Source organism: Crocuta crocuta, unplaced genomic scaffold (assembly GCF_008692635.1).
Source record: "Crocuta crocuta isolate KB4526 unplaced genomic scaffold, BGI_CrCroc_1.0 scaffold6, whole genome shotgun sequence".
Taxonomy (NCBI): domain Eukaryota; kingdom Metazoa; phylum Chordata; class Mammalia; order Carnivora; family Hyaenidae; genus Crocuta; species Crocuta crocuta.
In genome coordinates this window covers 6178968-6205143 of record NW_027531917.1, presented here as the reverse complement: position 1 = coordinate 6205143, position 26176 = coordinate 6178968, and the positions used below count along the sequence as shown (strand labels likewise).

The following is a 26176-nucleotide window of genomic DNA, read 5'->3' as shown; positions in this document are numbered from 1 at the left end:
CAATATCCCGCCAACAGCCCTCAGTCTGTGCTTCTCTGTATTTCAGAATCTTTAATGGTTTGGCTCCCTCTCTGTTTTTATCTTATCTTAATTTTGCTTCCCTTCCCCTATGTCCATATGTTTTGTTTCTTGAATTCCACATATGAATGAAATCATATGATATTTATCTTTCTCTGACTTATTTTGCTTAACGTAATACACTCTAGTTACATCCACGTTGTTGCAAAAGGCAAGATTTCATTCTTTTTGATTGCCAAGTAATATTCCATTATATACATTTATAACATTATATATATTTATAATGTTATAAAACATTATATATACATACATACATATATACACATACATACATATATATGTATATATACATACATACATAGATATGTATATATACATACATATATATATATATATAAAACATCTTCTTTATCCATTTACCAGTCAAGGTACATTTGGGCTCTTTCCATACTTTAGCTATTGTCAATAGTGCTGCTATAAACATTGGGGTACATGTGCCCCTTTGAATAAGCATTTTTGTATCCTTTGGATAAATACCTAGTAGTGCAAATTCTGGGTAATAGGGTAGTTCTATTTTTAATTTTTTGAGGACCTCCATATTATTCTCTAGAATGGCTGATCCAATTTGCATTCCCACCAGCAGTGCAAAAGGATTCTTCTTTCTCTGCATTCTTGCCAACATTTGTTGTTGCCTGAGTTGTTCATTTTAGCCATTCTGACAGGTGTGAGGTGGTATCTAATTGTGATTATGTTTTGTATTTCCTTGACGATGAGTGATGTTGAGATCTTTTCATATGTCTGTTAATCATCTGCATGTCTTCTTTGGAAAAATGTCTATTCATGTCTTTTGCCCATTTATTCACTGGATTATTTGTTTTTTAGGTGTTGAGTTTGGCAAGTTCTTCATATATTTTGGATCCTAACCCTTTATCTGATATGTACTTTTAAATTTCCTCTTTAATTTCTTATTTAACCCATTCATTTTTTAGTAGGATGTTCTTAATTTTCAAATTTCATGGTTTTTCCAAATTTTTTCTTGAGGTTGATTTTGGGTTTCATAGCATTGCGGTCTAAAAATATGTATGGTATGGTCTTGATATTTTTGTACTTGTTGAGGGCTGATTTGTGACCCAGTATATGATCTATTCTGGAGAATGTTCCATGTGCACTTGAAAACAATGTGTATGCAGCTGCTTTAGGCTGAAATGTTCTGAATGTATCTGTAAGTCCATCCAGTTCAGTGTGTCATTCAAAACCATTGTTTCCTTCTTGATTTTCTGCTTATATAATCTGTCCATTGTTGTAAGTGTGGCGCTGAAATTCCTCACTATTACAGTATTGTTATCAATGAGTTTATGTTTGTGATAAGCTGATTTATATATTTGGGTGTTTCATATCAGGGACATAAATATTTACAATTGTTAGACCTTCTTGGTGGATGGGGCCCGTAATTATGATACAGTGCCCTTCTTCATCTCTTATTAATGTTTATTTTTAAATTTCATTTGATTTAATTATGGCTACTCCAGCTTTCCTTTGATGACCATTAGAATGACAGATGGTTCTCCATCCCCTTCCTTTCAATCTGCAGGTTTCTTATGGTCTAAAATAAATCTCTTGTAAGCAACATATAGATGGGTCTTTTTTCTTATCCATCATGATAATCTATGTCTTTTGATTGTAGCATTTAGTCTATTTACATTTAGAATGATTATTGAAAGGTATGAATTTTGTGCCATTGTGTTTCCTGTAGAGTTGGGGTTTCTGGTTATGTTCTCTGGTCCTTTTTTAGTCTTTGTTGCTTTTGGTCTTTTTTGTTTTGTTATGTCTTTTCTCTACTCAAAGGGTCCTTAAAATTTCTTGCTGCGCTGGTTTAGTGGTCATGAACTTTAGTTTCTGTTTGGGAAACTCTGTATCTCTCCTTCTATTTTGAATGACAGCCTTGTTGGATAAAGAATTTTTGACTGTATAGTTTTCCCATTCAGCATGTTGAATATATCCTGCCAATCCTTTCTGGCCTGCCAAGTTTCTGCAGATAGATTAGTTTCTGCTGTGAAGCTGATCTGTCTTCCCTTACAAGTTAAGGACTTTTTTCCCCCTTGCTACTTTCATAATTCTTTTCTTGTCTGTGTATTTTGTCAATTTCACTACGGTATGCCTTGGTGATGGTCAGTTTTTGTTGAATCTAATGGAAGTCTCTGTGCTTCTTGGGTTTTGATGTCTGTGCCCTTTCCTGGATTAGGAAAGTTTCCCACTATAATTTGCTCACATAAACCTTCTTCCCTTTTCTCTCTCTTCATCTTCTAGGATGCCCATGATTTGGATATTTTTCCTTTTTAATAAGTCACTGAGTTCTCTGTCTTGTGTCATAATCTTTTGCCTTTGTTTCCCTCTTTTTTTCTGCTTCATTATTCTCCATAATTTTATCTATTATATTGCTCATTTGCTGCTCTGCTTTGTCCATCCTTGCCATCATGGCATCCATTCAAGATTGTATCTCAGTTATAGCATTTTTAATTTTGGCCTGGATAGATTTTATTTATCTCTACAGAAAGAGATTCTCTGGTGTCTTCCGTTTTTTTCAAACCCAGCAATGACTCTTCTTATCATGGTTCTAAATTCTAGTTCAAACATCTTACTTATATCTGTATTGATTAAGTCCTTGGCTGTTATTTCTTTCTGTTCTTTCTTTTGGGGAGAACTCCTTAATTTTTTAATTTTGGAGGAAGAAAAAATTAATAAAGTGAAATTAAAATTAAAAAATTAAAAAGAAAATAAAAAAGCAAATAAAGGAGGCTAGATTGTAGGTGTGTTTCTGTCTGCAATTTAAAAAAAGTTTGCTAGAATAGAGAAAAAATGGAAAAGGGGAAAAAAGGAAGAAAATTTTAAAAATTAAAAAAATTATAGAGTAAAATAAAAAAGAAAATGAAATAGAAAAAAATTTAAATAAAGTAAAAAAATAAAAATAATTTTTTTCTCTTTTTGTATCCAAAAAAGAGAAAGAAAAGAAAAAATAATTTAAACAATAACAGAAGCAAAGAAAATGAACAAATAAGTGAGCCAGTAAACAGAATGTAACCTGAATGAAGTTACATCCAGTTTCCCCTAGAACTGAAACTCTGAAGCACTCTATAGTCTGTACACTAAGCAGATGGAGTGACTTGTAATGGTCTTTCTGGGGACTGTGCTTGGAAGTCCCCAAAACGTCAGACTCTACGCTTCACCATTTATAGAGTCCCCATGGTATTGAAACTTTCCTTTCCCCTCATCAATGATTTTGGGGAACAGATTTCTTGTTCACTCCTTTGTGAACAAGTATTTTCACTCTTCCTCCCTCTTTCTCTCTGGCTACTTTTGGAGGAGTGCTTTTCTTGTATGATCCTGATGTGCTGCACTATCCCCTTTTCTCTTTTTCTTTCTGTCCTCTCTGTGAAAATAGCTCCCTATCTTCCATGGCTTTTCTCTCCCCCAGTTCACCCCTCCACACAGTGTACCTGCCAAGTTCTTTGGCTCAAGTTGCAGATTGTTGCATTAATCCTCAGATCAATTGCCTAGGTGTTCAAAATGGCTTCATGCTGATCTAGCTTCATTTCAAGAACAAGGCAAGCTGGAGGTCTCCATGCTTTTCAGCCATCTTATCTACTCTCTCCTAAATGTTTCATCTTTTAATATTTATTTAAGGGATGTCCATTCTCACCATTAATATTTTAACATAGTACTGGAAATCTTAGTCACAACAATCAGATAATAAAAAGAAATCAAAAGAATCCAAATTGCCAAGGAAGAAGTCCAACTTCCACTATTTGCAGACCACATGATACTCTACATAGCAAACCCAAAAGACTTCACCCAAAAATTGCTAGAATACATGGTCATCAAAGTTGCAGGATATAAAATCAACAAACAAATCTGTTGCATTTCTATATACCAATAATGAACCAACAGAAAAGGAAATCAAGGAATCTATCTCATTTACAATTGCACCAAAAACAGTGATACCTGGAATAAACCTAATCAAAGTGGTAAAGATCTATACTCTGAAAACTATAGAAGACTTAATGAAAGAAGTTGAAGAGAACACAAAGAAATGGAAAAATAGTTATTTAAAACTATTCATTTATATGTGCTAAAGCAAAAGAGATCAATTTAGGAAACATTTATTGACAAACTTCTCTTTCTAAGCCTTGCAACAAAGAAAAGAAAGCTAAGTTTCTACTCTAACCCCCCCACCCGAGAAAAAAAGATTGTTGGGAAAAAATACTAAAATAGTATAAAAAAACCCCAAAGACTAATGCAACTTTCCACAATTCAGTTATAAACTAGAAGTTGTATGGATTAACAGAAATTTTAGGCATTCATTGTTTCCAAACAATCTTTATGTACATTTAAAAATCTAAAAACATTTGAAGGCCAGATACTTCATCAGGTACACACACACACACACACGCACACATGTACATATGTCTATATGTATAGACATATATATACCTATTTGCTTGATTATAGAACTTGAAATTTGAAAATTTTCTTCTGACCCTCAATTTTATACCAATAATAAACTGTCAATTTTGCTGTTGATTTTCAAATTCAAATTCTAGAATTAAAGATTCCCCTAAAATCTATATTCCCCTAAAAACTATAACAATATATTTAAAGTAAGATTGATTTCAAAAGATGAAATGTTCTTCATATGTATGTCACATATATGTTTATAACAATATACTACATTAATCTCCAAAGTTCAAGATTCTAGATTTTAAATATTTGCTGAATTTTCCCATATAATAGGTTTTGATGGTCTTGTGGCTTTTGAGCCAACATAAGGCAGAGAATGTAGTTTGAACACTGTTTTCATTTATTTTTAGTATGATGACCTATTTATAGTAAGTGCTTAATATTTATTTTCTTATGGGACCACCAGTTTCTTTAAAAACAAAGCTCAACTAGCTAAACTTTATTCCTAATTAAAATTCCAACTTTATGATATTCAGGTCAATGAATATATTTATTTCATTAGAAAGTCAATAAATCTTTTCAAATAATGATCCAAGGCAATAAAATGATCAGATTAGGTGAGACAGTATCATTATTTATTAACTTCCAACTAAACATATTGTAGTTAGTGTTAACTAATATTTTAGACCACTATTTAGCTTTATAGTCAAACTAAAATATCAAAGAGTATTTTCCAAGTAAACACTTCTATTGAAATCTGTAAGGTGATATTTAATTTGTAATAATGAAGATATAAAATGATAAAAATATGTAAAATATGTGTATTTTGACCAAAAATATATTAAAAGCATTTGAACTTTTGTGAATTTTTGTTGTGCTAAGAATAAGCAAAAAATAAATTTCTGTGAAACGTATACAAATAAAAAAATTAAGTAATCTTAAATCACTTTATTCCAGTAAGTTTGGTGATTTTTATGAACAAATTGAATTAGACATTTGTTAATTCCCTTTTCAACAAAATACTTGAAAGTTTTTTTTAATCTTTCAAGGTAGTGTCAGGTCATATTTAAGTTCTGATATATTTTTAACAGTTATTGAAAGAAGTATCATATTATTTCTTTTCAGCATTCTCAGAGACTAAGAAATGCAAATATTTTTAAAAGGACATTAACATACATATTGATTATATGTGATCATAATAAAAATTAACAAAACATATTCATATATTTTTTCACCTGCATAGGAAATTGTTATATTAAAATCAGCCAAATTAAAAATCTATCACGTCTTCAATTTTGATCCCCTCTTCAATTTTGATCCCTTCTACCTCAATTTTCCTCTTTTAAGTAGTTTAAAAAACAAATTAAAAGGCTATTTCAATTTTTGGTTGAATTCTACACAGTAGTGTATCATAATGAACATAAAATTCAGCCTTCTTTAGCCAACAATGTATGAACTTCTTTCTTCAAAAATTTTGAGGTTATTGAGAACAATAGGTTAACCTGGCACCATGTCACATTTTGAACTTCCTTTTTAGAATGGGGGGAAAAAAAGCAAAAGGACTATATTTCCAACTGCTTGTGTAAAAATGTATTCAAAACAGCAATGGGAAAAGAATAGTGAGATACATAAAAATAAAGATGGCACAAATGATAAAATATTGGTAACAAGAACATTCCTTCAAGTCAAACAGAATAAAAGGTATGATTATTAAGTATATTTTAATTTTATGGACATAATTTATCTCTCCATTTTAAGATTATTTTAAAACTGAATATTTCAAGTCATTAAATGAATGGAAGAATGAGGACAACTCATTTACTGGCTCTGATTTTGTGCTCTACATATATTACCCTTATATTCTTCTGCAATTTTACATATAAAGAAAATGATGAAGATCTTTCTAATTCTAAAGTCAGGGATCAAGATCACAATTCTGTGCTGTCTCAAACATACTTTTGTATTTGTTCAACTCTTTTCAGAGTTTCATTGTGCCAATGATAACCCTTTAAACTAGAAATAGAACATTATTATTACATCCAATTTTAGAAAGATGAAACACCCTCAGGGGTGGTAACTGACTTATCTGAGTTTATGTAGGTAAATAGTTTAGTATTTCTTTTTTGCTTTTATATAAATATTTTAATATTTTAAGTTGTATACCACTGTAGGACTTTTGCTCTGTGACTAGCTGCTAGGCAGGTACACTGTAACAGAAAATCATAAACAATTTAAATGACTATTTTAGAAAACAAAACTAAGAAAATTACCAAATATCAAAAATATAGAAAAATGTATTAATTGCATTACTAGTCCATCTAAATCAAATTGTTATTAATACTTTGCTGCATTACCCCCATTTTTCCATCCCTAATTTTTTTCTGGTCAAACTACAGCAAAAGTTTTGCATTTTTAAATTTTTAAATGTTTATACTAATATATAATTGAAAGATAATGTTATATTAGTGTCAGGTATACAACATAGTGATTCAACAACTCTATATGTTATGCTATGCTCACCACAAGTGTGCCTACTGTCTGTTACCATACAGCACTATCACAGTTCCATTGACTATATTCTCTATGCTGTAATCTTTATTCTCATGATTTATTCATCCCATAATTGGAAACCTGTATCTTTCCAGGATTTTTTTTAACCACTTAAACCATATTCTCTTCTACTCTGTGAGATTTTTCTCTTTGATATTTAACTTGTTGAAAAGCATACAAATATTTATTTATTTTTTATATGTCTTCAAATAAAATAGATGTTAAATATGTTTTTGGTAGAAGGCATTATTTTTATTAGCCTCTAACATGGAATTTTTTGCATATTTATAATATTATTATTAATAATTAATGTATAAATGATATATTTAAATGTTTCAAATAAAGTTATCCTTTGGTTATTACTTTCCAAGATTAATGATAAACTTCATTTCATACAGATATTGTTGCAAATATCTTAGAACACCACAAGTCACTTGTTATATAGGAGACTTTTTACTATTCTCTAATAAAATTTTAAAAGCTCAACTTTAGAGCATAAATCCTTCAGAGTAATTCTTGATTCTTATCCACATCTATTTGAACTTTTTTATGTCAACTTTCCCTGTTTGTTTTATTTTATATGTTGTCTTAGATAGACTCTTAATGTGTGATGAGAACTTCATTCTCTGTTTGAACTGGAAAGAAAAATGCTTCTCTAAGTAATAAAAGAGATCCACTGGTAAGCTATGTTTTCCTTGACTATCGCTATAGCCAGGACTTACCAGCTGGCTGACTGCCAGGTTTGAATGTATTTCATAGCCTGACTATTAGATCACAGTGGAGGGAGACATTATAAAATCAGCCTGCTTTCTTAAATGAGGTTAGTATTTACTTTAGCTCTGTTTTAAAAAAAAGTATTCTCCTCCTTCCATTTAACATAAACTATGGAAACTAAAAGTTAGTTTAAAAATTAGAGTCAGTTTATGTAAGTAACAATATAAAATGAACCCTTCAGCGTTTAATTTTTTAACATTTATTTATTTTGAGACAGAGAGAGAGCATGCATGCAAGCAGGAGAGGGGCAGAGAGAGAGAGAGAGAGAGAGGGAGAGAATCCCAAGCAGAATCCCTGCAGTCAGTGGAGAGCTAGATATGGGGCTCAATCTCACAAACTGTGAGTTCATGACTAGAGCCGAAATCAAGAGTCGGATGCTTAACTGACTAAGCCATCCATGTGCCTCTGAACCTTTCAGCATTTAGAATCAATTATTATGTGACCGCTTTAGTTGTGCTTATTAACTCATTTTTAAGCAGGTCTTTCTCTTTTGGTCTTCCATGGCTCTCTTTCTTGATAACTAAGAGTAAGTTCTAACAGTCACCTCAGCTCACAGAGACTAGATTTACCTATTATATTTACATTATTTTTTAAATAACATTTTTTTCGGGGCGCCTGGGTGGCTTAGTCGGTTAAGCGTCCGACTTTCGCTTAGGTCATGATCTCGCGGTTCGTGGGTTGAGCCCCGCATCGGGCTCTGTGCTGACTGCCAGCTCGGAGCCTGGAGCCTGTTTCAGTCTGTGACTCCCTCTCTCTCTGACCCTCCCCTGCTCACACTGTCTCTCTCTCTCTCTCTCCTAGAAATAAATAAAATATTAAAAAAATAAAATAAATAACATTTTTTTCTAATTTTTCATATACTACATCTTTATGTTAAATGAGCTCAAATATTAAAAAAATTAAAAATGAATGTTAACATTTCCTGCAATACTAGCAAATTTGATAACATTCTGGAAAAAAACTTTCATATATTTTTAATGTATATGCATGTATGTATTTGTGTGTGTGTGTAAATATTTCAATATGAAGTAAATCTACTTATAATCTTATAGTAATGTGTACATCCACTTGTATTTATTTTTGTCATTTTTTCTTTTACAAAAATGGGATCATTTTCACACCATGGCATTATGAATACATTAGGGGTTATATAATATTTCACTAAGTGGATTACTCAAGATTTATTTAAATATCTGTTAATGAATGGACATTCACTATGTTTCCAGATTTTACCTTTATTGATAATTCTGCAATAATCTTTGTTTTGTATACTTTCTTATGTTTTGGTGTTTGTACATCTAAGAAGCAGATTTCATGAGTGTATCTGTTGGATCAAAATATGTATATTTATATCAATCTATATTAAAAAGCTGTTTTCCAAAATGACTCTAAATTTTGCATTCCTAATAATAATCTATGAGTTTATTAATTTGGTCATGCCACAAAGCATAAAGCATTTTAATTTTATTTATTCTTACATGCATTCATTTATGCTTTCGGTCAATCTGAGTAGTGAAAAATAAGATCTCATCATTTCTTTAATGTCCAATTCTCTGATTACTGGAAAATTTGAGCAGTTATTCACATATTTACTAGCCATTTTAATATTTTATTTATTGAAATGCTTATTTATATGCTTCCCCACTTTTCTGTTAATGTCTTTTCTTAATTAATCTGTAAGCTTTTGTTGTAAAGTATAGATGTTATCCCTTTATTTTCTGTATTATCTGAACATATTCAAGTTTATCATGTTTCTGAATTATTTTATATTGTACTTTTCCAAATAATTTTTAATTGTCACCAAATTTATCTTCCAGAATTTTATGTATTAGCTAAAATTGTCACAACTAAGATATTAAGATGTTTATTTTATTCTTACTCATTTAATCACATTTAACAACTGAAAATATTTATCTGAATTTAATTTAATCTGAATTTAATCCAATTTAATTGTGGTTTTTTGTAGACCTGAATTTTTTTTCTTCCCAGTAAATAACCAATTATTATGACCCTATTTATTAAATAAATTCACTTTTTCTTTTCAACTGAAATACAATCTTGATCATATATTAAGTCCTCATATATAATCAGATCGAATGGTCAACATTTTTCTATATTTTATATCTATTTTCTCTTCATAATGCAATACCTTTATGATTTAATTTGAGTAGATTTACTGCAATATATATCTGGTAAGCTCCTCACATTATTCAAACTTTTAATTGAGTTAGTGTATATTATCAGATATATCTCCTTCCATATAAAATTTAACATTTTATCCATATGTAAAGTACATTATTGTCAATTAATTGTATAGAATTAAGTTAATCAATAAAAATTTAAGAAATATTCACATTTATTAGTCTTTCTATCTAAGAATATTTATAGGAATCATTTATTTAGAAGTTCTAGATAGAAGACAATGACACTATTACTGTAAGTGAAGTTCTTAGAATCTATACTTCCAAATTCTATTGTACCTCCCTATATTAGGACAGCTTCTAAAAACCTCCTAGGTAAACTCAGCCCTGATCAATGGGAATCACTATGTTTCAAATATTATATTGTCAGGAACTTTACGAAGATATAAGAAACTATTCCCCAAAAACCTATTGGTGTAAAATGTGATGATAAATGCTTCATTGAGGGCAAAATAAAAATCATTCTTTGTGCTCATACATAGACAGATGAGCATGTAAAAAGAGTACTCTGAATGTCTGTAAGTTATTAGATACACATTTCACTGGTAACTCAGAATTTCCATGAGAAAGGGGTTCTTGTGTTAAACATATTATGAGGATTATACTAAAGTTATTTTAATAGGTTAACAACTCAGTAAAGAGACCTCATTTAATATTTTTGCCTTATAACACAAATATTTTAATTAATTATTTATTGGATCACTGATGCAAACCCAGATTGACTGTGTGAAAACTCTTTATATTTCCTTCAACACACTCCTACCTATGTCTCTTAAAATAAAAAACTGCTGTAGTTATTCATTAAGCCTTTTTTAGCCCTTTGATAATATAATTTCATACCCAAATATACTCTTGACACTCTGAGAATTACCTAATGTTATCTGCAAGATTTTAATAAAAATTTTCATTTCCTCCAGGAAAGGGTGAAAATCTTAAAAACTGACAAGGTTTGTGAAGAGTTTCTATTCTAATCAAGTCCAGATTTTTCTTTATGTTATAATCCACATTATGTGAACTGTCTTTTTTTGCCTCAGAAAATATTTAATCAATTAAATTTAAATTTAATTTTGTATAGTTCTTTTGTATGAAAAGAGTAGATTTCAGGATTAGTGAATGTTTCATTTCATTATGGTTTAAATTTATATAAATATGGGAATTTGAGAGATATAAAATTTAAAGTCATTTCATCTGTAAAAATCAGAAACAGTCCGTTTGTGAAAGATTAATCTTTGGGTGCTAGACTGGATTCTCGTTAATGCTTCTCTAGTTACAAGCCACTGAGTCTTGGACAAATTTGTTATATTTTGTGTTTTCAATTTTCTTACATTGAGGATTAAATGAGTTAACAACACAGGTAAATTACTTATCAAAGTGCCAGTATTGTTTTACCTGACTCAACAGTTTTGAACAGTTAAGTAAGAATTGTACTGAAGAACACATTAGACACAGGTGCAATGATTTACATCAATCCAGTCAAGAAGCAGTCATGTCCTATTATCAAACCAGGGTTTCTTGCTTTCTTATCCAATTCAGTTTCACACACTGTTGCAGCCAAGTTCTATTTGTATATATGACATATTTAAAATAAAAAAGGAAAAAATCAAGCTTTTGAGAATGTCAGGTTGTGGGAATGGCTATGATTCTGGGCATCTGAAGTTTTCTCTTTTTTGTGGAGAAAGGTATTTTACTCAACCATCACTACTGCAGCGCTTACTCTGTTCCAGGCCCTGTAGTATGTTCTGGGATGAAGCAATAAAGAAGGTTTAGTCCCATTGATAAAATTAGAGTTTAGATTAAATAATCACTAAGGATCATTTTCCATCTCCCAAATTAGAATAGTTTATGTATCCTTGGAATAGTATCCAAGCAAGGCTTTGAATACTTAAAGTGTCGCTATATGTGAAAATTATCTTATTAATAAGTTAATAACTTAAATCTTATAAATCAACTTTATTTCTGAAAATAATTTAGTAACATATGTATATGTATACTTGTATGAATATGTATATATACACACATATACAGTAACATGTAAATATATATATATACATTTATATATTTTCCCTGTAAAGCAATTTCCAAAAGACAATATGGTATTTCCTAAATATTATAAACACATATCAATTAATAAAACTTTATGGATTTGAATGTTGGCTCCATGAGTTAACAGATGAGTGACTTTGGCCAATTTCTTGTGTCTCCATTTTCTTTATCTGTAAGATGTGGATAGTAATACTACTTACCTAATCAAAAGTTTATGAAGGTTAAAGAAGTTATTACGTACAAAGTACCTAAACACTACCTAGAATATAATAAGTGCTTTATAAGTGTTAGCTAACATGTTTTCATTATACTTAAACTAACTTTATTTTTTTAATGCTTGTTTATTTATTTTGAAAGAGAGAGAGACAGAGACAGAGACAGAGAGATGAGCAGTGGAGAGGCAGAGAGATTGGGAGACAGAGATTGGGAGAATCCCAAGCAGGCTCTACACCATCAGCACAGAGTCCAACACAGGGCTGGAACTCATGAATCACTAGATGGTGACCCGAGCCAAAATCAAGAGTTGGACGGTTAACTGACAGAGCCACTCAGGAACCCCTGTTTTCATTATACTTAAATAAATTTAATGTTTACTAATTTCCATCCTGTCCTGATAAAGGTTACAACAGGTAAATACAAGCATATCTTTCAGTCTTCTTCAACTAAATAAAACTGATAAAGATGGATCATTTCATGTACTGTATAGATCTTCTGCTCTAGCTTAAAAGATTAACAGAAAGGCCCTCATGGTTGTGATAAGATTATTCTTTTCCTAAGAAGAATTAAGATCGAGTCCTACATATTCAGAGAAAACTTTGAATTTTTCTCCTATGTTTATCTGTAGAAGTCTAGTCTAGTCACATTTCTATTTCTATTTCCATTAATTTTGCCTCAGTTTTCTTATCATTAGTGGTATAGGTATTCACATAAATTATTCTTCCAACATTTTGAACATCAGTACTTGAGCTCTCTTATTACATCATATTTTTCCTCTGGCTTTAATTAGCCATTGTCTCCTATGGTTATACACTATACTTTAAGATTACCACTAAATCAATGTCTCTATAAGCTCAATATCAAGCATCTAAACCACTAACCCTTATCTGTCCAGCTCACTCTTTCTGGTACCCTAACTCTAACATAACTTTCACTCTGCTCTAAGGTCTATTAATCTTCTCAACTTTTCACTATCTTTTACTTTCCCTTATAGCTTCCCATCCCCTTTTCTAGCTTATATTAAAAAAAAAACAAAAAACCTTTTTATAAGCATTATCTTGTGTGTCCATTTAAATTTGTCATTTCTTTGTGATCACGGAATAAAATTCCATCCTGATTTAACTCATTCTCCTCTAGTTCTTATTCATACCCACACTGCTGAAAATAGTTGGAAAAAACACAACCAGTTTGACACATGGTGAAAACCATGACATAAATCCCAAATGAGCCCTCAGTGCTTCTTGGCAATTGAATTACATTTCTCTAATCCAACCACTTTGTTCATATAGTAGAGCATTAACCATTACTTTATACATTCTTTTCAAACCTCAGTCATCTCCTCCCTATCCTCAATCTTAACTTCTTAGGGGCACCTGGGTGGTTCAGTCAGTTAAGCGGACTTGGGTTCAGGTCATGATCTCTTAGGGGTTTGAGCCCCTGTCCGACTCTGTGCTGACAGCTCAGAGCCTGGAGTCTGCTTCTGATTCTGTCTTCCTCTCTCTCTGCTCCACTGCTGACATTGTCTCTCTCAAGGTAAATAAACATTAAATTTTTTTAAATTAAACTTCCTAATGACTGAAAACATCGAAGCAATTGGAAAATATAAGGTCTCAGTATCATCAACATTATCTGCAAAATTGTTAGAACTGTGGAACTCCACCCTACATCAACTAAATCAGAATCTACAGTTCAGCAAGATTCCCCGGTGATTTGTATGTACATTAAAGTGTGAGAAGCACTGGTTTAAACTCCTCTCCAATTTTAATTTTTCCATTTTCAAATCCTTTCCATCAAGAGTTCACTCTTACAGCTCCACTGCAATTGCTCTTATCAATGTCACTGATGACACCCTCATTGCTAAATCCAATGGCCAGTTCTCATCATTATCTTATTTGAAATCCAACAGCATTGGAGAAAATATGTCACTCTTTCCTCCTTGAAATACCTTCTTCACTTGACTTCTCTCACAAAGCTTTCTAACTGGAATTCTCCTTTGTTAAGTCCTCCTCTTCTCTCTAACCTCTCTTAAAGCACTCAGACCCTGGAACGTTTCTCTTTCATTCTCCCCATATTACAGATCTCATGAATTTAAATGTATTTATAATCTGATAGCATACCTCCCCTCATTCTCTGGACTCATATATACAACTGCCTACTCTACCAATCCACTTGGATGTCTAACAGATATCTCTAACTTAACATGTTTAAATTTGAGCTATTTTATTCCTCCATAAAACTGCTCCATCCACCATCTTGCCATTCTCACTTATTAACAACTTCATCTTACGGTTACTCAAGACAAATGTCTTTGAATCATCTGTGACTTCTTTCTTGCTCCTATATTCTGCATCCCATCCATCAGGCTATCATATTGGCTCAACCTCGAAAATATATCCAAAATTCAATTGCTCAATTGTTATTATCTTCATTAAACTACCACCATCCATTGACTGGATTATAGCAATAACTTAATTGTTCTTTCTCTTTCCAAACCCCTCTCCACCTTATAATGTATTCTCAACAAGCTTCCAAAGTATCCCTTTCAAAGTGGAATTTGGACCAAATGCTCATGTGCTTAAAACTCGCAAAGAGTTGCTCCATTTTTATTCATGGGAAAAGCCGTGATCTCTAGAACACTTCAGCATCTGGCTCTTGCTGTTTCTCTGATTTTGTTGCTTTCAACTCACCATCTTGCTCACAACTCTTTTGTCATACTGGCCTCCCTTATGCTATTTGAACAAGTCAATTATATTTCCACTTATAGAGAGGCTTTTGCATTTCCTGTGTCATAGGCCTAGAATTCTCTTTTCTTAGACATAAGCCTGACTTGCTCACTCACCTACTTCAAGCTCTAAACGTCACCTTTTCAGTGAGACAGAGCTAATCACCTATTTAAAAGTATCTCACCCAGGCTTATTCTTCTCCTTTACACAGTTTAAATTTTTTTCATATAATTTACAAATTATTATTATATCAGACAATAAGTATGATTTCAGTTATTGCCTTTTTCATTTATATGGAATCCATTTTTTTAACTTTTGGGTCACTTCTGTATCATTTAAACCTGAAAAATAGTAATGCTCAAATTATTTATTGGATGAATTAATAATAGTCACTATTTATTAATAATATATCTATTGTGAATATATTTGTATTACATGAGAAAATGAAAAATGTGTGTATTTTATCATATCATCTTGAAAATATATTTAGAAGCAAGAAATATGGTACCTGAATAAAGTGTTTCTGTATAAATAAATATATCTTCAGAAAGTCTAGTAAATAAATATCTCAGTGATAAAAATCTCTCCACAAGATGTCTTCTGTATTATTAGAGCCCTATCACAAGTTATGGAATTGATGTACATATCTATAGCTCAGATGTGTATTTATTTTAAGACCAATATTTCTTAATATTGTCATTAAAAGAGAAAGCCAGCTTCTCCGAGGTAATGACTGAGAATGAAGAAAAACATATTTCCCAGCCTTTGTGAATTGTTTTAACAATTAGGACCTATGGCTAATAGTCCTATGACTTAGGTCAGACTTTTCCATGTAAATAAGTTTCCATGTAATTATATGATATTTACAAATTGATATTGGAAAGTTCTTTGGCCTGTCTGCAACCAATCCAACAATATATACTTAGGAGCCCCTCTCTCCTGCTACCTAAAGTTCTATGTACTTTAGTTAATCTTTACTTTTCATATATCTGTTGATTACTCTCCATCAGCTCAAATATCTACAAGTTTCTCTCTCATACTCTGGTTTCTCTTCAGATCGTATAAATCTTTCGCCTTTTACAAGTTTCTCTCACATTTAATGAAAAAAAAAAGGAAAACAAAATTCCATTTAACCCATATTTCTTCTCAGTGCTTCTTTACTCTCCAATTTCTTCTTTACTATTTTGTTTATATTCTTTATTATTTTTCTTCATACCTCAACATCATTGTTCAACCTACCACAATTTGCCTTCCATCATTTTGTTACCAACATAGACAGACAGATAGATAGATAGATGATAGATAGATAGATAGATAGATAGATAGATAGATAGATAGATAGATGATAGATAGATAGAGTCTCCAATTAGCTATACTAAATATGCACAAAATATTTTTTGGTTATGTTATACAATCATTCAGTAGTAACCAACACTGTTGACAATTCAATCCTCCAAATGCATTCTTTTTTTTGGCTTTAATAGGCTCCATCATATTATCCTGTTCCTCCTTGGCTGCTGATTCTCTAGTCTGTTTGCCATTCCTCTCAGTTTATGCTTTACTAAGTGAGATTTTTTTCCTTGAAAAAAGAAATAGGCAGAAGGTGTGAATAGACATTTTTCCAAAGAAGATATGCAAGTGGCTAACAAATACATGAAGAGATGTTCAACATCAGTCATCATCAGGGAAATACAAATCAAAATTCACTTTTCTCATAATCCATTTACTCTCCTGGTTTCTCTTAAGTATGCTAATATCAAACAAGACTATGTCTCTTTCAGATACGTCATTTGCAAATATCTTCTCCCATTCCATAGGTTGCCTTTTAGTTTTGTTGATTATTTCCTTCACTGTACATAGGCTTTTTGTCTTGATGAAGTCTCCATAGTTCATTTTTTCTTTTGTTTCCCTTGCCTCCAGAGACATGGTCTAATAAGAAGCTGCCAATGTCAAAGAGGTTGCTACCTGTGTTCTGCCATAGGAGTTTGATGGTTTTGAGGGTAAGTATTCAAAATCTATAAAACTCAATACCTAAAATAAAATCCAGTAAAGAAATGGGCAGAAAATCATCAGGGAAATACAAATCAAAACTACAATGAGGTATCACCTCACACCTGTCAGAATATCTAAAATTAACAATACGGGAAACAACAGATGTTGGCGAAGATGCTAAGAAAGGGAAACCCTCTTACACTATTGGTGGGATGCAAACTGGTGCTGCCACTCTGGGAAATTGTATGGAGTTTCCTCAAAAAGTTAAATATAAAACTATCCTATGACCTGGCAATTGCATTACTAGGTATTTACCCAAAGGATACAATAATAATGTACCCCAATATTTATAGCAGCATCATCAATGATAGCCAAATTATGGAAAGATCCCAAATATCCAACAACTGATGAATGGATAAAGATGTGGTATCTATCTATCTATCTATCTATCTATCTATCTATCTATCCNATCATCAATGATAGCCAAATTATGGAAAGATCCCAAATATCCAACAACTGATGAATGGATAAAGATGTGGTATCTATCTATCTATCTATCTATCTATCTATCTATCTATCCATCATCTATCTATCTATATTATGGAATATTACTCAGCTATCAAAAAGAATAAAATCTTGACATTTGCTACAATGTGGATGGAGCTAGAGTGTACTACGCTAAAAGAAAGACAAATACCACGTGATTTCACACATATATGGAATTTAAGAAACAAAGCAGATGAACAAAGGGGAAAGGGTGGGGAGAAAAAAAGAGGGAGACAAACCATAAGAGAATCTTAACTGTAGAGAGAAAAAACTGAGGGTTGATGGAGGGGAGGAGAGTGGGGGATGGGCTCAAAGGGTAATAGTTATTAAGGAAGATGCTTGCTGTGTAAAGCACTGGGTGTTATATGTAAATGATGAATCACTAAATTCTACTCCTGACGTGATTATTGCACTATATGTTAACTAACTAGAATTTAAATAAACCTTGAAACAAATAACAACAACAACAACAAAACTAAAAAAACTTTTCAGACCCAATATGAGCTCCAGCTGCATATACAATCTTTGTATTGGTTCTTACCACTGAAGTGACTCCAAAATATCACTTTTCAACTCGACCAAAATTAAATTAATTAATTTAGTCCATGGCTCCATCTCCAACATCTGAATTCCTTCCAATGTTTCCTATATTTTTATATCTCCAATTGGTAATGCCAGAAACCTAAGAGTCATCTCAGAACTCTCCCTTAAATTAACTCAAGATTCTAATCAATTACCAGCCTGACCAATTCTATTTCTTCAACAACTTTAAAATCTGTCCACTGGCACTGCCCTATTTCAGATAATTATGGACCACTACAATAATCCCATAACAGTTTTTCCTTGGTTCTTTTGGATCCACTGTACACACTGTAAGAAGAATAATCTTAAAAGCATTAATATGATCTCTATCCTGTTTAACACTTTCAAAGGCCTTATTATAAAATCAAAACTGATTGGTAAAATGCAAAATTCTACACCATCTTCCAAATGTCTGCCATTAAAAACATTATTTTCTATCTCTCAAGCACTGTGTTCTAAATGTGCCTAATTCCTCTCTGGTCTTCAAACTATCTATTGCACACATTTGTACTTTCACACATACAATGCTCTCTGACTATAATGACCCCAAATTTCCGTGCAGCTTTCTTAACTTCTATGAATTTTTTTTAAGATCTTACTTTATATTTGACTAGGTTAAGAGCTTCTGCTGTGCATATATATCTATATATGTAAAATATGTTTATATTAACTTATATGTAAAATATAAGTTAATCATGTATTCCCTTCTTGATCATAAAATGATCTTCTTTGACCCACATGTTAATTTTTTTTTTTTTTTTTTTAGGTAGGCTCCACACCCAGCACGGAGCCCAATGCAGGGCTTGAACTTAGAACCCTGAGATCAAGACCTGACCTGAGATTAAGAGTTGAACACTTAGCCTGTTGAGGCATCCAGGCAACCTGACCCACATGATATTTTGAAACATGCTTATCTAATTTCCAAATGTTTGATAATTTAATAATTATTTCTATATTATTGATTTCTCATTGAATTCCACTATTGTCTGACAATATATTTTATATGATTTCTATATTTTTAAATGTTATCAGGCAAGTTTTATGGCCCAGAATGTGGTCTATTCTGGTGAATTATTTTGTGATGTAAGAAGAATGTATTTGATGAAATATTCATAAATGTCAATTGGATCAAATTCACCAATAGTTCTGTTCAGTTAAACTATATCCTTACTGACTTTCTGCCAGCTTGATCTAATAATTATAGGAAAAGAGGTATTGAAGTATCCAACTACAATAATAGATTTATCTATATCTCTTTGTGTTCTATCAGTTTTTTCTTCACATATTTTAATATTCTGTTAGATGGGTACAAATTTAGGATTATCTGTGTCCTTGGAGAAATAATCTCTTTATTGTTACATAATACCCTGCCTAATACCTAATAATTTTGCTTTGTCTGAAATCAATACAGTGAGTCCTGTGTTCTTTTGACTACTGTTAGCATGGTATATCTTTCTCTCTTCTTTCAATCTATATGAATATTTGTATATAAGGTGAGATTTCTTATAGACAACATAGTCCAGCATTGTTTGTTTTTTAATGTTTATTTATTTTTGAGACAGAGAGAGAGAGAGAGAGAGATGAGAGAGAACATGAGCAGGAGAGGGGCAGAGAGAGAGGGAGAGAGAGAATTCCAAGCAAGCCCGGCACTGTGCAGAGTCAGACATCGGGCTTGAACCCACGAACCATGAGATCATGACCTGAACCAAAATCAGGAGTAGGACACTTAATCAACTGGGCCACCCAGACACCCTATTAAGTATTGTTTTTTTAAAATTTTTGTTTAACATTTCCTTATTTTTGAGAGACAGAGAGAGACAGAATGAGCAAAGGGGGAGAAAAGAAGAGGAGACACAGAATCTGAAGCAGCTCCAGGCTCTGAGCTGACAGGCTGATAGCAGCGAGCCTGATGTGGGGCTCGAACCCACAAACAGTGAGATCATTACCTGATCCGAAGTCGAACGCTTAATTGACTGAGCTACACAGGCACCCCAGTATTGTCCTTTTATTTAATTTTTTTGAAAATTTTTAAAATGTTTTTATTTATTTCTAGGAGAGAGAGAGAGAAAGAGAGAGAAAGAGACAGCATGAGCAGGGGAGGGTCAGAGAGAGAGGGAATCACAGACTCTGAAACAGCCTCCAGACTCTGAGCTGGCAGTCAGCACAGAGCCCGACGCGGGGCTCGAACCCACAAACCGCGACATCGACCCAAGCGAAAGTCGGACGCTTAACCGACTAAGCCACCCAGGAGCCCCAGTATTGTCCTTTTAAAACCAGTCTGAAAATATGTGTTTTAATTGGTGTATTCAAACTGTTCACATTCAAAGGAATGATTGATATAGTTGGAGTAATATCTACTGTTTGTATTTCCTATTCTCTGCATTTATTTTTTTTCTCTTTTTCTGCCTTTACTGATTTACCAAAGCATTTTATAGATTGCATTGTATCTCTCAGCATATTATTATTTTAAATGTGTTTAATTGTAGCCTTTAAGATTCCAATATATATATAAATGATATGTTTTCTTTAATAGCATTACACCACCTCACATGTAGTGCAGACACTTTAAAACAGAGTATTCCAAAATGCTCCCTCTCAGCCATTATAACATAATAATCATTCAATTCGCTTTTATATATGTTATCATAACTAAATACCTTGTTCCAATTATTATTTTAAATAAACTATTATCTAGGAATAAGAAAAATGAAAGATTTTATTTTAACTTCATTCTTCCTTCTCAAACACTTCCAGATCCAAATTTCTTTCTATTCAAAAATTTCTTAGAACATTTCTTGAAGGGCTGGTCGGCTGGTGCTGACCTCCTTGAGGTTATATCTGTCTGAGGAAGTCTATTTCTCCCTCACTTTTGAAGGGTCATTTCTTTGAACAGAATTTTAGATTGGTGATGTTATTTTTCCTTTCAACAGTACATATTTCACTCCAGTCTCTTCCTGTTTGCATGGTTTCTGACAAGAAGTCTACTGTAATTTATATCTGTTGGCATGTTGTTTTCTCCACTCCCACCTACAATATCCTTCAAACTTTCTCTTGGTCTTTGGTTTTCAGAAGTTTGGATATGGTATACATAGGTGTACATTTTTTGTTTGTTTTGAGTTTGCTTGTGATTTGGTGGTGGTGGTCATTGGTATTCATCATGTTTGGCGTTTTATGAGCTTCCTGGATCTGCAGTTAGTGTCTGTCATTTATTTTGGAAAGTTCTTGGCCATTATTAAATATCTCCTCTGTTCCATTGCCTCTTTCTTCTCCTATGTTATTTCAGTTACATGTATTCTACGTTTTGGAATAGCCCCAGAGTTCTTGGATGTTCTATTCTATTTTTAAGTTTTTTCCAGTGTAAGAAGTTTCTATGAGCCTATCTTCAAGCTCACTGATCCTTTCCTTAACTTCATCTGATTTACTGATGAGCCCATCAAAAGCATTCTTCATTTCTTTCACAGTGTTTTTAACTTCTAGCATCTCCTTTTGATACTTTCTTAGACTTGCCATCTCTGCTTACATCATCTTCTGTTCTCACACAGTGTCTACTTTTCCTTTAGAAGCCATACCATTTCATTATAGTTATCTTATAATTCCTGTTTAATAATTCTAACACTCATTAGATATGAGTCTGGTCCTGCTGCTTACATTGTCTTTTCAGACTATGTTTATTTTTGCTTTTTGGAATGCCTTGTAAAATTTTGTTGAAAACAAACAAACAAAAAATTTATCAATTGTATCAAGCACAACTCCTCAGTGATGGTCTGTGTCTTGCAATTTGTCCATCTATTATCCACTGTTATTATTCTGAAGTCCTGTTGGCATTGTGGGAAGGGGAATGAGATGGAATGTGGTCAATATAGTCTTATGATTAAATTAAGTCTTTTAGGAGGCCTGTGCCTTGGCTATAACTTTCAGAAGTGTTTCTACTATATATAGCTCCCATCCTCATTCCTCTGATATAATAGAAAAACTAGACATACTAGAGTGTGAGGAATGCCCTTCACCAACTGGAATAAGGGTCTGGTAAAGTCTTACCCTGAAAGAACAGGTCTTTGTCAAAGAGAATATTCTGGGCTTAATTCATTAATATTTACTCTTCCCATACCTTTGCCATAAAGGCATGCTATGAAGGTATATTTTTGGATCTTCACTGCAAATCTAGTGAGTTCCTGAAAGTAAAATTCATAAAAGATTAGGACTCCCCTTAAGATATGGTCCCCAGGATTTCCAACTTTCACGGCAATCTAACCCACCTTGAACCTCCAGCAACTGACCGAAATTGCCATTTTCTGGATCCACTGGCTTTTGTTCCAGGTAACCAGATATCAGCTGTGATTCTCTAGATTTGTCTGTCCCTCAATATGTTGTAGGGAATGGTTTGCCCTAAAACTTCCGTTCTCTGATGATTCTAAGAGAAATAATTGATGTTCTGTTTGTCCAGCTTTCTAATGTTATAAGGATGAGTTTGACAACTCCCAAATTCTTTACATGTTGAGGAAGAAATCAAAAGTAACACAATTTATCCTTGTCACCTATTACCGCCTCTTCTTTCTATTGGACTGTATGTGTTCAAGAATAGTCATGCTATCTTTCTTCTTTACTCAGGGATCAGCTCATACCCTGGGACATACATGCTGAAGAAACTCAATATGTATTTGTTGAATGTATTTGTAGGATACTTTAAAAAAAGAAAACTGAACACTTCAAAAAGACACTACTTTCATAAAAAATAAATTTTAACAGAAAAAATTCCATTTGAATTCCACATTTTTAACAATTAGATTAGAATCTCAGTAAAGTTAAGATAATTCATGCCTTGTGGAAAAATTATTTTAAGTCAAGATTTATTATTTTAACTAATTAATAATTAATTAATATACCATTTCTAAATATGGTTGTATTTTATTAATAAATACCAAAAGTCTATAGGTAATGTATACATTACTGGGAAAAAATACTCTTTTTTGAGTTAGATCTACTAATTTTTCATGATACAGAAAGACCAATAGGTCATAGACTGCCGTGTTTTGTCTTATTTTTAACTATTTGTATCAAGTAATACAATGTTTTTCTTTTATATCACACTCTCAGTCTCAAGGTGGATTAAGTTTCTCCCTCTTAGAAAAAGTTCGTATGTGTTTACAGTTGTCTTTGCAGGATCTTCCTTTATCTTGCCCAACTGTGAACCCGTCTAGTGTTACTGATGGAAGTGATTAGTTTAGGCATAATATTGTATGGAAACTCCTAAATGCATTGGGAAGAGTATTGGTTTTGAGCCTCTAATCTTGTCTTAAAACTTTGGTTCTGCCTCTGGCTATTTGAGTAAGTTAAATAAATTGTTATTAAACCTGTAAACTTCATTTGCCTGCACTTCTTGTTGGAAGGAATAGCGTCATTTGCTTTATGTTCTGGTTGTGAGTGAAGTATCTGATGCATTGTAGATGCTCACTAAAATATACTATATATCCCTTTCTTCTTGATGGCAACACATGATGCTTATTTACATCTTAGCTATTTGTGTTTGGGAGAGATGTTTTCATCTGCGGGGGAAAAAAACTACCTATTCTGTCCTAGCTTCACAAAATGTTGGCTGAAATTCTGTAAAATTAATTTTCATCTGGTATCCAGTCCTTATACTCAATCTTATTAAATAATTAATTTGCATCACTAGATACTAGGTCAAGAGATAAAACAACAGAATCGCACAAAAGCTTAATGATTAAACAAAATTCTAATTTATTATAAGAAACTTAAGCATTACCCCAGAACTATTGAAAAGTATACATTGACAGAAGACAATAGCAATTACTGAGCTAACAGTCAATAAAAATAAGCAGATTATGCATTTTTACATCTTAATTTTAACTAAGAATGAAGAATTTAAGAATTTGAAACTAACTTTCTAGGTGTTCCGGCCTCTTGGTCAGAGCTTGGGTATGCCTCTTTGTTTTGTTTTGTTTTTGTTTTTGTTTTTGTTTTGATACTATGCTAGCTAGCTACCTTCTGAAATTAATTTTATTTTTCAAATAATATTCTAGAGTCAAAAACTTTGTCATTTTTAAGTTCATTGTAATACTGTGGAAATATCAAAGCTACATTTCAAATAGTCACTATAAAGTCAGTTCATGTCCAAATGAGAAATTTCTTTTATTATATATTGTTTCAAAGAATCTCACAATCAATCGAACTATAACCTCCAAAACCCCAAAATAAACCATAGGTACACTATACATTCATTTGATTATGCATACCATGAGTGTTAATTTAAGAAATTGACTGTTGTGAGACATGTTGGTGCCAACAGCTTAGGTAAAACAAAACAAAACAAAACATTGGCTCTTCTTTATATATAGGGTTTTATTATTATTTTTTTTTAGAACTCCATTGTTTAGAATTCATTATGCATTAATACAAAATTTTTTGTTAGGCATTGTTTCTCTGTATATATTTCAATGTGTTGTTTTGTTCCCCTGCCCTATATTTATTTATTCCTCATTTCTTTTACTTTCTGGTTCCATCCAATTGGTAACCTCATAATTATCTCTAAAACCAGCCTCCACTCTCCAGCTCCATTGCTCCTCCCTTAATTTAGTCCTACCTTGATTCTTCCTAATGACAATTTTAATGTCATCCTAATTAATGTATTTTTCTCACATTTTTCTAGTAATTCTTTCACATAATATTAGAAATATTCTTTCACATTATGAAATGTGAAACCCATACATTATCAAACCCAAAAACCTCCATTGTTTATTTCAAATTAACTTTTGGCTGATTTTCAGTTCCCTGAATGAGGAATGCATTTTCAGAATCACATAACATTTTTCTTTCTAGTGTTTTCCCACTTTAATATGAAATAGTTTAAGGTTCAGTTCAGATCTCACTTCCAAATATGAGCCTTCTCTGATTCTCAGGAAGATTCTTTCTCCTGTCATATAATATACTGGTTTGACTGACCTTGGTCACATTACTTAATCTCTGTAGCTTGTAAGATGTATGAAATAGATATAAATATCTTATAAAAGTGTCTGGAACTTAGTACGAACTATATTTCCTAGTTTTATTGTTATTATTATCATTATTATCTTTTTTATCTTTATTCTCACACAGTTCTGTTGGTATGTCTTTTTCATTAAGCTATAATAATCCGAAGGTCAGGAATAAATCATCCTTTTGATCTGTAAAACCAATCACAACACCTGCATTCAGTAGGTGTCCATAAATACATGAAAATGAATAAAGGAAAAGAACTAATAAGTTAACATTAACTAAGAAGAAGTTATGCAGGGCGAGAGAGGTGAAACATGGGATTTCACCCTGAACAGGGGAACATAGCAATGACTCTGTACCGTACTTCAAGATTTGGAGAAGTTGCTAAATGAAGCATTCCCTTAGGGGAAAAGGATTAAAAGTTTGACAGTGGTTATTACACCAGAAATTGGCATCCTCAGTAAAAAAAAAAAAAAAAAAAAAAAAAAAAGAGAGAGAGAGAGAAAATTATTGTATTTAGTGTCTATTAATCTTTTGTTGTATGATAATAGACCTCAAAATGTATCAGTTTAAAACAATCAAAATGTATTTTACGAATGATTCTGTAGGATAACTGGACTCAGCTACACAGTTCTGTTTCATGCTGTTTGTTGAAGTCATTTGTATGAAACCACTTGAAAAATGCCTGGGGCTGTGATATTTAAAAGACCTGGGTGGTGCAGTCGCTTAAGCGCCTGAATTCGATCAAGTCACGATCTCGTGGTTCCATGGTTGGAGCCTCATATCGGGCTCTGTGCTGACAGCTGGCTCAGAGCCTGGAAATTGTTTCAAATTCTGTACCTCCCTCTCTCTCTGACCGTCCCCTGCTCACGCTCTCTCTCTCAGAAATAAAGTATTTTTTAAAATGTTAAAAAAGACTTCATTCTTAAGTCCCGCCCAGTTTGGAGTGGCTAGAATACCTAGAATCTGTCTTGTTCATTCTCTTTCACATTCTTAGTCTCTCCGTCACTCCCCTTGGCTTCCCATTATTCATTAGTCTAACCCAACCTTCTTTATATGGTGCCCAGATCCCAAAAGGGTGAA

At 32.4% G+C, this 26176-nt stretch overlaps 1 long non-coding RNA gene and 1 pseudogene across 1 annotated transcript in view; both read right to left on the bottom strand.

The window, feature by feature from the left end:
* The window catches only part of LOC144240543 (microtubule-associated protein RP/EB family member 1 pseudogene), a 35289-nt pseudogene extending 13679 nt beyond the window's left edge, over positions 1–21610 (bottom strand).
* LOC144240586 (uncharacterized) overlaps positions 1–26176 on the bottom strand; it is an 82567-nt gene that overhangs the window by 18241 nt on the left and 38150 nt on the right. The window lies entirely within an intron of this gene.